The sequence below is a fragment of the Stegodyphus dumicola genome, chromosome X1 (genome assembly GCF_044657685.1).
Source record: "Stegodyphus dumicola isolate Sdum_Otavi_A_Nest chromosome X1, ASM4465768v1".
NCBI lineage: Eukaryota > Metazoa > Arthropoda > Arachnida > Araneae > Eresidae > Stegodyphus > Stegodyphus dumicola.
In genome coordinates this window covers 160735307-160747656 of record NC_140780.1, presented here as the reverse complement: position 1 = coordinate 160747656, position 12350 = coordinate 160735307, and the positions used below count along the sequence as shown (strand labels likewise).

At 32.8% G+C, this 12350-nt stretch overlaps 1 protein-coding gene across 1 annotated transcript in view; it reads right to left on the bottom strand.

Moving 5' to 3' along the window:
• The window catches only part of LOC118180659 (uncharacterized), a 29073-nt gene extending 17564 nt beyond the window's left edge, over nt 1-11509 (bottom strand). Inside the window, exon 1 of the mRNA XM_035349724.2 lies at nt 11249-11509. The gene's annotated coding sequence lies outside the window, so the exon portion shown is untranslated. The remainder of the gene's footprint in view (nt 1-11248) is intronic.
• Between the last annotated feature and the right edge of the window lie 841 nt (nt 11510-12350).

The window sequence follows — 12350 nt, the reverse complement described above, 5'->3', positions numbered from 1 at the left end:
TGTTGCCAAGAACAAAATGACCCGTTCACTGCTCATCACCATGTCGCCAAATCCCACTGTACCATACATGGAGATTATTTTAACCAAAGAACATCTATGTACAGAAGAAAAGGTTCCATACACGTAAATGCTATTACGCCACTAGAAAGCGGAGGGAAAATTTGCCAAGGGATTTGGCGACAGAACCTGGCGGCCAGAATTTCCCTCTCCGCGATGTGTACAGGAAATTGAGAAACACGTGTTAAGAAGAAACGTTCTTTGACAAAAAAGAAAACTTCGAAAATCCGTTTCTAGATTATTGAGAAAAATCCAAGAAGAAACGTTTTTTTCTTGGATTTTTCGCAATAATTTTAAAAACGGATTTCCGTAGTTTTTCTCCCCCCTCAAAATAACTAATCCATGAATAAATTTACTTGTGCCAAAAAATATTTTCTTTTCCTTTAGAGTTTAAAGAAATTTTAAACGATATTCATTTTATGAACTCTTGATAACGTGACCTTCGAACTTCGACACCGGTTTCGAGCTTTGGAGACAGATATATCGCGCATGCACAGCTGTTCCCCTCTATGATGGAACGGAGCCACGTCTGTTGCAGAGAGGTTTTCCTTCTTTACAATACATATTTTTTGATTCTAACCTTCATGGTACCGTATACTAGGATTAAACCCATTTTGTTTTATACGAGAACAGGTATTTTCTTTAGTTCATTCACTGCACATGCGATTCTCGAGGTTACTGGAAACCAAAAGTTGTGGGAAACATGCTTTGCCTTTCTAAAAGACAATCAGAGGAGCTGTGAAAATTGGCTCTATGCCAGCTGCCCGAATGACACTCACGTGATACACAATTCGCCAAAAAAAGTGATATCTTCCGAAGTCGGCACAAAACTCGCTGTTTTTGGTGGGATCGTTGTATGAAATTCCCTGACTTTTTTGGTCAATTTCCGAATTCCCTGACTTTTCCAGTTTTCCAGGTAGCGTGGCAACCGTTATTACCTTTTTCGTCAACATAAATTTTCAGAAACTGTTTTCCAGTTAGACGAAAAGGTGGAGTGTCTGGTGATTTTGGACAAATTTTTAAGTTAGGTCTCTTAGCCATGGCTAACAGAATGAAACTGAATATAAATAAACCCAACACATGTTCCAAAACTTCTTCAAAAGGCACTCAGAAATATTTCATCCTCAAACCATGCGTGACATCAAGTTTATATTAGAAAACCACGTTTTTCTAAATCGAAAACAGCATCCACGATGCAAGGAAAGACTACCCCCCCCACCAGCGGGATATCCGACACTGATCATGTCCAACATACACATTATATACCAAAATGTAATGCCTGTCTCAATATATACAATGACCATTAAAAGCATTATATATAACATATTAAATCGAGTAAGAAAAACAAAGCTGCTCTTTCCTGAGAAATGCGAATAAGACGCATTACGCATCAAGAAAGCTGATAGTCTTTTCCCTTCCGTACTAATATTGTAATGTTATTTTTTAATTAACCAAGAAAGCTTATGTTAAATTTCAAAATAAATAGAAAAAAAAAAAAAAAAAAGAAAATCCTAATGAAATAAACAAAAACACCTGTGCCCCTTTAATTCACCTCACTTATATAAAGAGCCGTGATTTCCAGTTTATTTCAATAAATCTATCAAAACCAGAAGCACAAAACAGAAACTAATGCCAGTACATGAAGGTCAAATGCCGTATGAATCAACCCATGTGAAAACAATTACCCCTTAGCTCCATTTATTTGCTTTTAAAAATTCAAGTAAATCACTCAATTTTAATGTCACGTATATGCTGGCTCATAGGAGCAGAATCGTTGTGTATACGGGACGATAGGCTGGTAAGAGTGACCCTAAACATATATGTTTCAGTTCTTTGAATCTGTTCATTATCAAAATAAAAACTCCTTCAGCAGATAGTTCTAAATTTTAAAAGAAAAATCAGTCACATGTAGACAAATTTGGAAAAGGGGAATGAATGAACAAACTTTTGTTAGGGGGCCACAAGTGGTTGCATATGTTTATCGACTTTTGTGAGGGTCCTACACAATGTATTTTGAACAAGTTTTCAATTGAAACACAGTATTAAAAATACTCTGCTTGTTTATGTAAAGAGTAACTTTCAAAAGTGTCCCCTTTCAAAATGCCGTATCATTTTCAACCATCATTTTTGTTAGTATTAAAATAGAACACATTCTAATAATTTTATTGGTGCAGAATATTTTGTATGGTACTTCCGAACGATTATATAAGAATGAAATATTTGTATAAAGAGATATCATACTTTATTCTCTTTTGTTGCTAATTTTCAGGTTAGGTTATAGAAAAGCCCACAAGTAAGAAAGATGCCTTTGCAGAGGACTTTCCAAGGGAAAATGGCTCGCATTCACTAATATAATAGGAAAAACCCTGAAAACCAACCATGCAGCTAACCCATTCGCCTGGGATCGAACTCGCAGTATTCAGCGGTAAATTTCAGTGTCTTTTCCGGTACTTCCATTTTCAAATTTGTTAAATCATTCTGTATAAAATACCGGACAAAGGAAATCTTAAATAGCTTATATTACTAAAAGACTATTGTGCACTGGCTGTATGCAAGATTAAAAATTCTTAATTCATTATTTTTAAAGGTTAATTATATTTCTTGGAGAAGGAATCACAGAAAACTCCCATACAGACAGGTCATTCGCCGGGATATGAACTGAAGCAGATCTATCTGTTTTCAGCAATATTACCACAGCCGCTGATGGATCTTAACAATTATTTTAATACTGGTAAAAATTTAAAGGTAATGCATGATTTTCAACACTGCTACTTATACTCTTTATGGTGCATAAGTTGATGCATACTGCATATCGATAGATCATTGGTCAGCGAGTTCCTTATAGGCATTATAGCACGCAGCTTGGTAACATTTCCTATTTTAAAAAGAACTGAGTTTTAATTTTCTCATTTGAGTAAAAATCGTAACTTTCAAGTGCTGATAAAGAGCTGAAATGCAGAAATCAGAACTTAAATTTACAATGTATTCCCATGTCTTATAATTTATAGACACACACTTTTGTTCAGATAACTTACTTCCGTTTTTCTTTGATTAAGGATTTTAATTATATGTGAAAATTACATCTTCACTTCTTTAATTCATGTCAGAACACAATAGCATAGCTAGAGGGGGCTGTTCCGCCACAGATGATATAATTTGGAGGCGGCAATTTCATGCGAAATAATATTTGATGCAGGTTAGTCCTGCGGATCTTTCAAGCAAATAAAGAACAATACGATTCTGAATTATCGTATGGAATTAATTTAAGAAGAAAAATTAATTTTTCTGTAGATCAGTATCCAAAGGTATCACCGTGAGATTTCAATAGCTACGCAATCTTACACAATTTTTATTCATTCAAAACTTGAAAATTACTAATATCAACTAAATTGTGATCTTGGTGCATTAAACCTATGGGGGGGGGTAGCGAAGCTTAAGCAATTCTTTCTTTCCAAGTACAAGTGATATCTGTCAGACATAAATTTGTAATACGAGCTGCGTTTGTTTGTGCCCACTGCAGCGCGTAACTGGAATATGAGCTGAGTTCGTTAAAGACTATCAAAAAGTTAATACAGAGGAATTCCCTCAGAGAGAAGTGTTTTAAAGTTTTATTTTCGTTATCATTGCTAAAGAAAACGAAACAGGATTGTGGAAGGTGAGTCCTGTTGATGTTTTCTATTTGTTCTAAAACACAGTTCTTCAGATAATGTAATTTTTTACTGCTGAGAATTTTTTTCGATTGCGGCGTTTCTAGCTGTGATAAGAATTTTTTATATAAAAATCATTTTAGAACTACAAATGATTAACTTTGCATTTAAGAAATAGTTCTGTATAATCAGCATAGTACTCTGTAATAGGTGACTTTGCAAACAAATATAATAATAATACAATTTTAAAATGATGGAATTAATTTTTTTTCAGAAGGTAGATTTTAAATTTACTTTTCTCTATGTCATTTTTACATTTAGTCATTTGCTTATACCAAGAGCAGAGACAAATTCAAAGACTGCCTAGGTGGACACACTCAGGGTCCGCCTCGGGCGGCAAATGTTTTAGCTATGCTGAATATAATTTAAATTGAAGAAATTTACAGAATAGATTATAGCCTTTCAAAGACAATCTTCAGCATGTCTAAAATATTTGGTTTTCTATGAAGACGATTGTTTAAAAGCAATGTTTTATGTATATTTTCGGAAAGACTGGTCATTTTAAGTTATCACACAAAAAATTTGACTATAAAACGATCGAGTCATATTGTTATTTTACGTTCCTACTGCTTTTAATGTGGTAAAAATTTTATAACGTCCGATGCAGAATAGGCACATCAAAATTTCTAAATAAGACAAAAAAATATATACCCACACAAAAATTCCCCCCAAAAAGCTTTGATTATTAATAATTGTTATCCTAGAGTTTATAATCTTATTGAAAAGCAAATCAGCACTTTTAAATATTGGAAATGAAATTTACTAAATCTACAGAAGGCAATGACTGAATACAAAGTATTACCGTATTTGACGGCATATAAGACACACCCTTATTTAGAAGGCCACACACAGGTAGATGTAGAAAAAGTTATGTGTGTCTAAACCTTTATCCGGGCTAAAAATAGCATTCAGGATTGAAACTTAACCTGTCCTTCACGTATAAGACGCAGGTAACTTTTTGAGACCAAATTTAGGAAAAAAAAGTGTGTCTTATATGCCGTCAAATACGGTAATTCATTACAGCGCTTAACATTGCATAAGTGAAAGATGATCACTGAATGTATATCCTTTATGCTTTGAAAAAGACCCCCTACGAAGTCTTTTCCATTTTCCAGTATTCCAGATGGTGTTCATAGCTTAAGGGGTTGTGTTATTTCAATCCTAATGTGGAGTTGTTATTGTTATCCGGGTCATTAGCGTCTACTCTCTTAGGCAAAAAATTTCATTTTCACCTCGGCAAGAATCCTGCCAGAGGTAGCTTCCCATTATTCTGACGTCAGAAAACTAGTGCAACAGTCAGCGCCATCTTGCCAAAAGGCTACATTCATATTCCTCAAAATTCACTCTTAAACGAAGAAAGAAGAGAGAAAAAAAAAGTTGTTTCTTTTTCAACAATAAACTAATTTCTCAGTTTGTTGCATAAAATACCAAAAGCAGAAAATACTGCATACTTTGAATATTGAAACCTTCATTCCAACATTCTACAGAATTATTGTCCTTTGACGGTACATTTGAGTTTGCACATAAAAATAGCCAACTCATGCACGTGGATTTATATACTTAAGACATTTAAGTGATATCTTACTGAATATCTTGCTTGTATGTATTTTTAACTGTAAAAAAGTAAAATATCAGGCATTTCTTTTTTCTAATAAAAACTGTGCCAAACATTCAATGATAACCAGTCCTTCCCCCTATGCATTCCTTTACAACAGCTATTGATTTCTGCCACACAAATGTAGGTAATGACACCATTCACTGTCGAAAAGGATTCCACAGACAGGTGGAGTACAAATTATAAATTCCAATGCCTGTTCCTTCAGCTTTACATTTTGGTGATAAAATATATGCTAACAAAAATATTGATGACAGTGCTTGTTTGTTTTAAATAATTTTATGCATGCTTTATTTTGATTTTCTTAAGCTCCGAGATCTTTTCAAACTAATATTTTCAGTACTGCTACAATTATACTTTTGGATTTTATCCAAAATGACTGAAACTGGCTTCAAATGAAATACGAGATTGTTATAGGTATACTAAGAACTTTTTAATATTTTTTTTTCTACAGCATCTTGATTCTCCTATACAGTTGTATGGAAGTTGGCTAGTTCCTTAGCTAACTTTCTGGAGTCACATATAGAATTCCAGCATACTACAGGTAATATATTTAAACCAGTTCCGCTGAATTTATTAAATTTGACTTGAGCAAGCTAGCAATTTTGAAAATATTTCAATAACATGCTCAGTAACATTTTTAAATCTCTGATCTATAATTTAGTACTGAACAACCAAAAGATAAGAATAAAAATCGTTTTGCAATTCTTACTTTTGTCATGTTAGTTCATATTAGTTTCATTATCGGTTACAAAATTAAGTTTTGAATTTTTTTTAATGATACCAAAACTAAGGATAAGCACATTTTTACATGTGTGGCATTAATAATATAACAAAAGTTTTCACTAAATACACAGTTCTACATTACATAAATGCTTAGAGATTACTGGAATATTAAATTAACACAGTGGTTCTTAAACTTTTCTGCCCCACGCACATCTTTAACCAATGCTAAATGATTCTTTCCAAAAATACACATATTTTTATTTAATTTTTTAATGTGTTTTATACATTAAACGAGAAAGAGAAAATGTTGATAAATACTAAACTTTAATAAAATCAGTTTTTTATATTCATAAACTATACTCAACAGGTGCATAAAAGGCCTCTTGAAACTATGAAATCCCCTTCGACTAATTGCATCACGCATACTGTTTGATTAGATAAAACATACTGCATTTCATTATTGGTTTATACATGTATATCATTTAATACTTTACCAATAAAATCACTTTTATATGGAGACTTATAGCAAGGATGCAGGACCTCGACTATTTTTATGAAATTAGGGGTTTTTTTACACTACAAAATGATGCATTTGTAAAAAAAAAAAAAATGTACCTATTTTATGATCTAATTTGGATTGTTCAGACAGTGTTTTCACATTGTATTTAGTGTTCTGAATGATTGCACACATCAGATTTATGCTAGAGATTTTAAATGGGCATAGAAACAACACCTTCATGCATTGTATTAGAGGGGTAATTATAACCCCATTTTAAAGCTTATGAAAAATACTGCATTGTAAAAATCTGACACAATTTCAAATAATCAAGAATACTGTTGTGAAATAAGTGTATTTTCAAACTACTTCACTAACAAAGGCAAAAAGCATAATTTTGTTTCATTACAAAAATTGCTTCATACATCAATTCACAAAGTTGCTTTCTATTTTGTTTCTCTACATTTTAAAAAATAGTTGCTAACTGAAACTTGCTTTTTTTTTGGGGGGGGGTTACTTTTAGGAAACTGCTGCGTTTATATTTTCTTCACTAACAGAAAATTCAATATGATCAGCAAGGTTCTGGGAAGAAAATTTGATTTCTGTCTTGACTCTAAATATTAAATCAGAATTTGCAGTACGTATATCAACAGCTTTGGGGGATGAGGAAATGCTAGAAAGGAAATGGTTCATGGAAACCGAAGTCTGTTAAGCTATCCAGCTATGCAATAAATTATTCCTACAACCTTTTCCAGTAATCATCAGGACTTTCAGATCCAAAAGCTTTATACGTAGTTCAGTTTAACCATTATTTCTTGCTCAACTTGCTTCTTCAAGTTCATTCTGACATATCACTTGTAGAATTAAACATTTTAACCAATGGGTCCACAGTAGCAAGTTAAATTTAATCAGTCCTGTCAATAATGGATATTATTTTCAACTGAATACTTCAGCCCCAAACTTCCCAATATCAGTTTCTGCCATTTCAGCATAAGACAAAAAGCAAAAATAACTTCTTTTGTAGAAGGCAAACTTTATTCCGACAAGAAGTTTGATCTTCAACTGAATTATATGATATATAAAACAGTTCTCATTTATATAAACACAGAATAGCATGTTTGTCCTAAAACAAAATTTGAAAAAGATTTTGATTTTAAAGATTTAGTGGCTGGAGAGGGGTATGTTTCACAAATCTGGACATTTGAGAAAGCTAAAAAAAGTTCAGGCTATATCCCAACCATAACATCTGGTATTAAAATGGCTTTTTAAAAAATATTTCTTTAAGCTATTTTTTTCAATAATTAAAATATATTTAAAAACATCAGAGATGATCTTAATCTGATTTTAACCTGCTTCCCACCACTTAAAAAAAATGACCAATTTTAATGACTTAAAGAAAACCCATCGAATAAATAATATTACTAGCACCCCAATTAGAGAATTTTAATTTTTTTATTTTTGAAAATTTCCCTGAAACAGCAATACAGTCAGCTGATGCACAAAGATATTATTACGTTTTAGATTTTTAAACTTGCAACAAACCAGTATACTAGATGCAGGATTAAACTGAAATTTTTCAGCTAAAAATATCTTAGAATTTGCAGTAGTTACAAAGTTTATACAAATGGTAATCATCCATGTGGTTTATTTAGTAAATTATTCGGCTAATTTTTGGAATACGGTAACAGGTAGTTTGGTGACATTTTGGTAAGGCGATAAAGGTTACTAGGTAGGACTTTAGCAATAATCTGAGAAGTAGACAGTTCAAATCACAGATTATTTTGTCTCGGAGAAATGAGAGATCACGAGACATGTTACATGACAGTTTCCGGAAAATTCCGATCGTGATTTTTGCTAATAAGCACTTACAAACAATTTTGCTGCTAAGGTGCAGAATCACCCACTTGTTGGTTTGGCGCTTTTTACAAGAGTAAGAAGAATTGGATTTTTGTCAATTTTCTTTGACTTTTTAAGTGAAAATAGGTCGATGTGAACATGGATACCGTGTATGTGCAATTCTTAAAAAAGCGCAAAGCAGTGGGCAATTCTGCACTTTCTCCCAATTTCGCACCCAATCTTCGTCATGATTAAGCACTTTTGTTCTATAAAAGTTCTAGCATAAGCATAAGTCGGCTAGCAGATTGTTGGAAAAAATCTTGAGTAAAAAAAACATGCCTTTACTTCGTAAAAACAAAATGGCGTGAAAAAAAAAAAAAAAAACTAGCAGATTGCTGTAACAGGGTTGGTCACCAAATTTTCAAGTTACCATAACCCGAAGATTCACCAATTAATCAATATAGTATAATTAAAATCCTTCCTCCAATTCTGCAATTTTATTTACCAAATTATCCATTTATAAAACTCCACCAAATTCTAGAACAAAGTAAAGCAAAAAAAAAAAAAAAAAAAAAAGGGAAGGCTTAATTTTGACTCACTACAGCAAAAGGCCAAGTTTTGTGCTTCAAGGATCATATAAGGCAATTTTACTTTTGAACTAAAATAGTGTAATAAATTTTAAAAAAACATGCTTGTAAAAATGGTTAATCTTTGGATTATGATAACTTGGTGACCACCCTTGCTAGTTTTTGTTTGGACGCCATTCTGTTTTCACGAAGTAAAGGCATTTTTTTTTTTAACTCAACATTTTTTCCCAACAATCTGCTAGCCGAATTGCGCTTATGCTAGAACTTTTATGAACGTGCTTAATCATGAGGAAGATTGGGTGCGAAATTGGGAGAAAGTGCAGAATCGCCCACTGCTTTGCGCGTTTTTAAGAATTGCACATACGCAGTATCATCCATGTACACGTCGACCTATTTTCACTTAAAAAAACATCCCAGAATTGCACAAAAAGGGCATTGTGCACACTCTTGACTTTATCCATGTACACTGCTAAAGTCCTAGCTAGTGACCTTTATCGCCTTACCAAAATGTCGCCAAACTACCTGTTACCATATTTCAAAGATTAGCTATAAAAATTTATAATATGAAATTTGTCATGCATCTCAAGTTTATTTTCATGATACATGAGCCATCAGTGCTTGGACCGTATTAAATCTTTTTCAGACACAGCTGCAGGAGAAAAAAACCTTTTTTTCATTATATAAACATAGATAAGAAAATTACATGTAACCAAGATAAGATCTACTGCATTTAAATTGCACAGCACAGCTGCCAACGTTTCAAAATAACTTTTAATTCACTTTATCATGTATGATTCAGGTTATTTAATTTACTTTGCAATCGATACAAAATATATTAATATTTAAACATATTCTTTGGCTAATTTCATTTTGTAACTTTCTTATACTTTTATACCAAGAGAATCCTGAGTGGATGGGGATACTTAAAAAGCTAATAGTTAATGTACATATTATGGAGAAAAAATAATACACTATTTACTGATGTACAAATATTAACCGATTAAACGCTAAATATTCATAAAAATCCTATAAATGTCTATAGAAGATTAGGATAATTCAGGTAAAAAAAAAAAAATTAAAGCAAAAAATTATGCCAAAATCACAGAGGGTAGGAGAATAGAATTTCCACAAGTCTCACTAATTCAATAAATTTCATTTATTGCTGGTAAACATTTCTCTCAATAAAGGTAAAAATAATAATCAATAAAAGAGGAGAAGACTCAGTAATCCACTACGACAGCAAGCAGCTATGCCATAGCAATTAATCCAGCATTATACTTTAAAAGTTAAAAATGACAGATGTGGATTTAAAAATACATACAAGCATGATTAAAGAATGTATTCTGTATAAAATCAAGAAAAAGTTTTTGTTCAAATACAATAACAAAATTATAAAACCCAACTTCAATGTATTGCACTTCTTTGAGAAAGACAAACAGTTCTGCAGAAAAAGGGAAAAAGGTGGGAATAGTTTTAAAAACAATCCTTTTCAACAGAAGATTAAGACATTTTAGAAAAATACATTCCACAGGAAAGCAAAATAGCTCACAGTAAAAAAAAACCACTTCTCATACTACCGTTTTTGGCACAATACCCGAAAACGAGATTCTGGGGAAAATACTGTAGTTTTCGCGTTATCATTGTTACGAAAGAATTACATATTAACCATCAATTATAATATCATACAGTTAATGGATAAACAACTATTCACATCTTAATATATAACTTTAATCTGTATGATGACAGAAAAATGTATTATTCTCCATTCAAAGATAGAAATATTAACTAACTATAAAAACAAATATTCCTTAAATAGAATATTAAGACCTAATTATCTTTTCATTTAGCAAGAGTATTTCCTACAGGGAATGGAACATAACTCTAAGAACGTCTATCGTTTTCGCCGTTTTACCCAAGCTGCAAACAAATTCATCTAACAACTGCCGCAAACAATAATGGATCTTGTAATTACGCAATAATGATTACTAAACAACTATATTCACTTTAATATTTATTAAAAGTAAATTATGAATTCACTGTTTAAATTTCAGCATTGTGCCGGTCACTGAAGTTTCGAATAGGCTTCATGCTACAAAAAGATCAAAGGTAATGAATATCGTGCAGACCGCAAATATAAAACCAATATACAAACAAATCTAAGTCAACGAAATTACATAAATCCAATTACACAAAGCTTACATAAAATGTTCGAACAGTAACTTACGAGAAGCACCTTGTTCCGAATATACAGCTTGAAGTCAGTAGGAAGCCATTTTCACAATACAGCCAGGGATAGGATGACCAACAGACACAGACGCTAGGATTTTATCAGCAACAATATTCAGAAAGAGTAACTGAACAGTATTTGAAATTGTCAAAGATTAAGTTTTAAACACAAGTATCGCAGTTCCGAGATAAAACGAAACTACACCAATTGAGGCAAGAACAGCGTCCAACCATTAACGCTCACAGCTTGCGAACAGCATCGAACTTCAAAAACGGTTGCCATCATAAGAAAGTAAGATTATCATGTGACGTATAGGTGGCTCGCCGTCGTCGCTTTAGGTCAATTGTATACCCTCAATATCAGGAGTATAAAACATCCCCTGTTTTGCTCCAGTCACAGACCATTTCAAAAAACGCAGCCTGAAAACTAAAAAGCATACCTATTCTAAAGTCATCATATATTTATATATGTGCGGTCCCCCCCCCAACCTCCGACCGCACAGTAGTTCATCTTACACTCTTTGCCGACATACTTACTAAAGCCTGCACAGCAATCGCCGTAACAAACCAACTCAAAAACTATATCATAAAGCTGGGAAAATGGCTCACCCTTTAGAGGATTAAAATTAACATTGATAAAACCAAGGCAATGATTTTCCGTAAGGGAAACATAAACTATTACCCTTCATCACTCCCTGAAATATTTGACGAAGAAATAGACTGGATTAATGAAACCAAATATCTTGGAGTCACCCTGGATCAAAAATTTACCTTCAGAACCCACTTCCCTTCAGTAGCACAAAACTTTAAAATCACCTCAGCTACTATGCGACCTCTTCTTCGTAGAAGAAGCAACTTAACTACAGCAAAGAAATTAATTTTATATCGCTCCATACTTTGTTCAGCCCTCCTTTATGCAGCTCCGATCTGGACACATGCAGCTAAAACCAATATTAAACAATTACAAGTACTACAAAATAAAACTACACGAGAAATTAGTGCTCCTTAGTATATTCCAAGCACTTACATTCACAGAGACCTACAGTCGGTCACAAAAGTATTCGAACACCGGTACCCTATCAGAAAATGACAAGATGGCG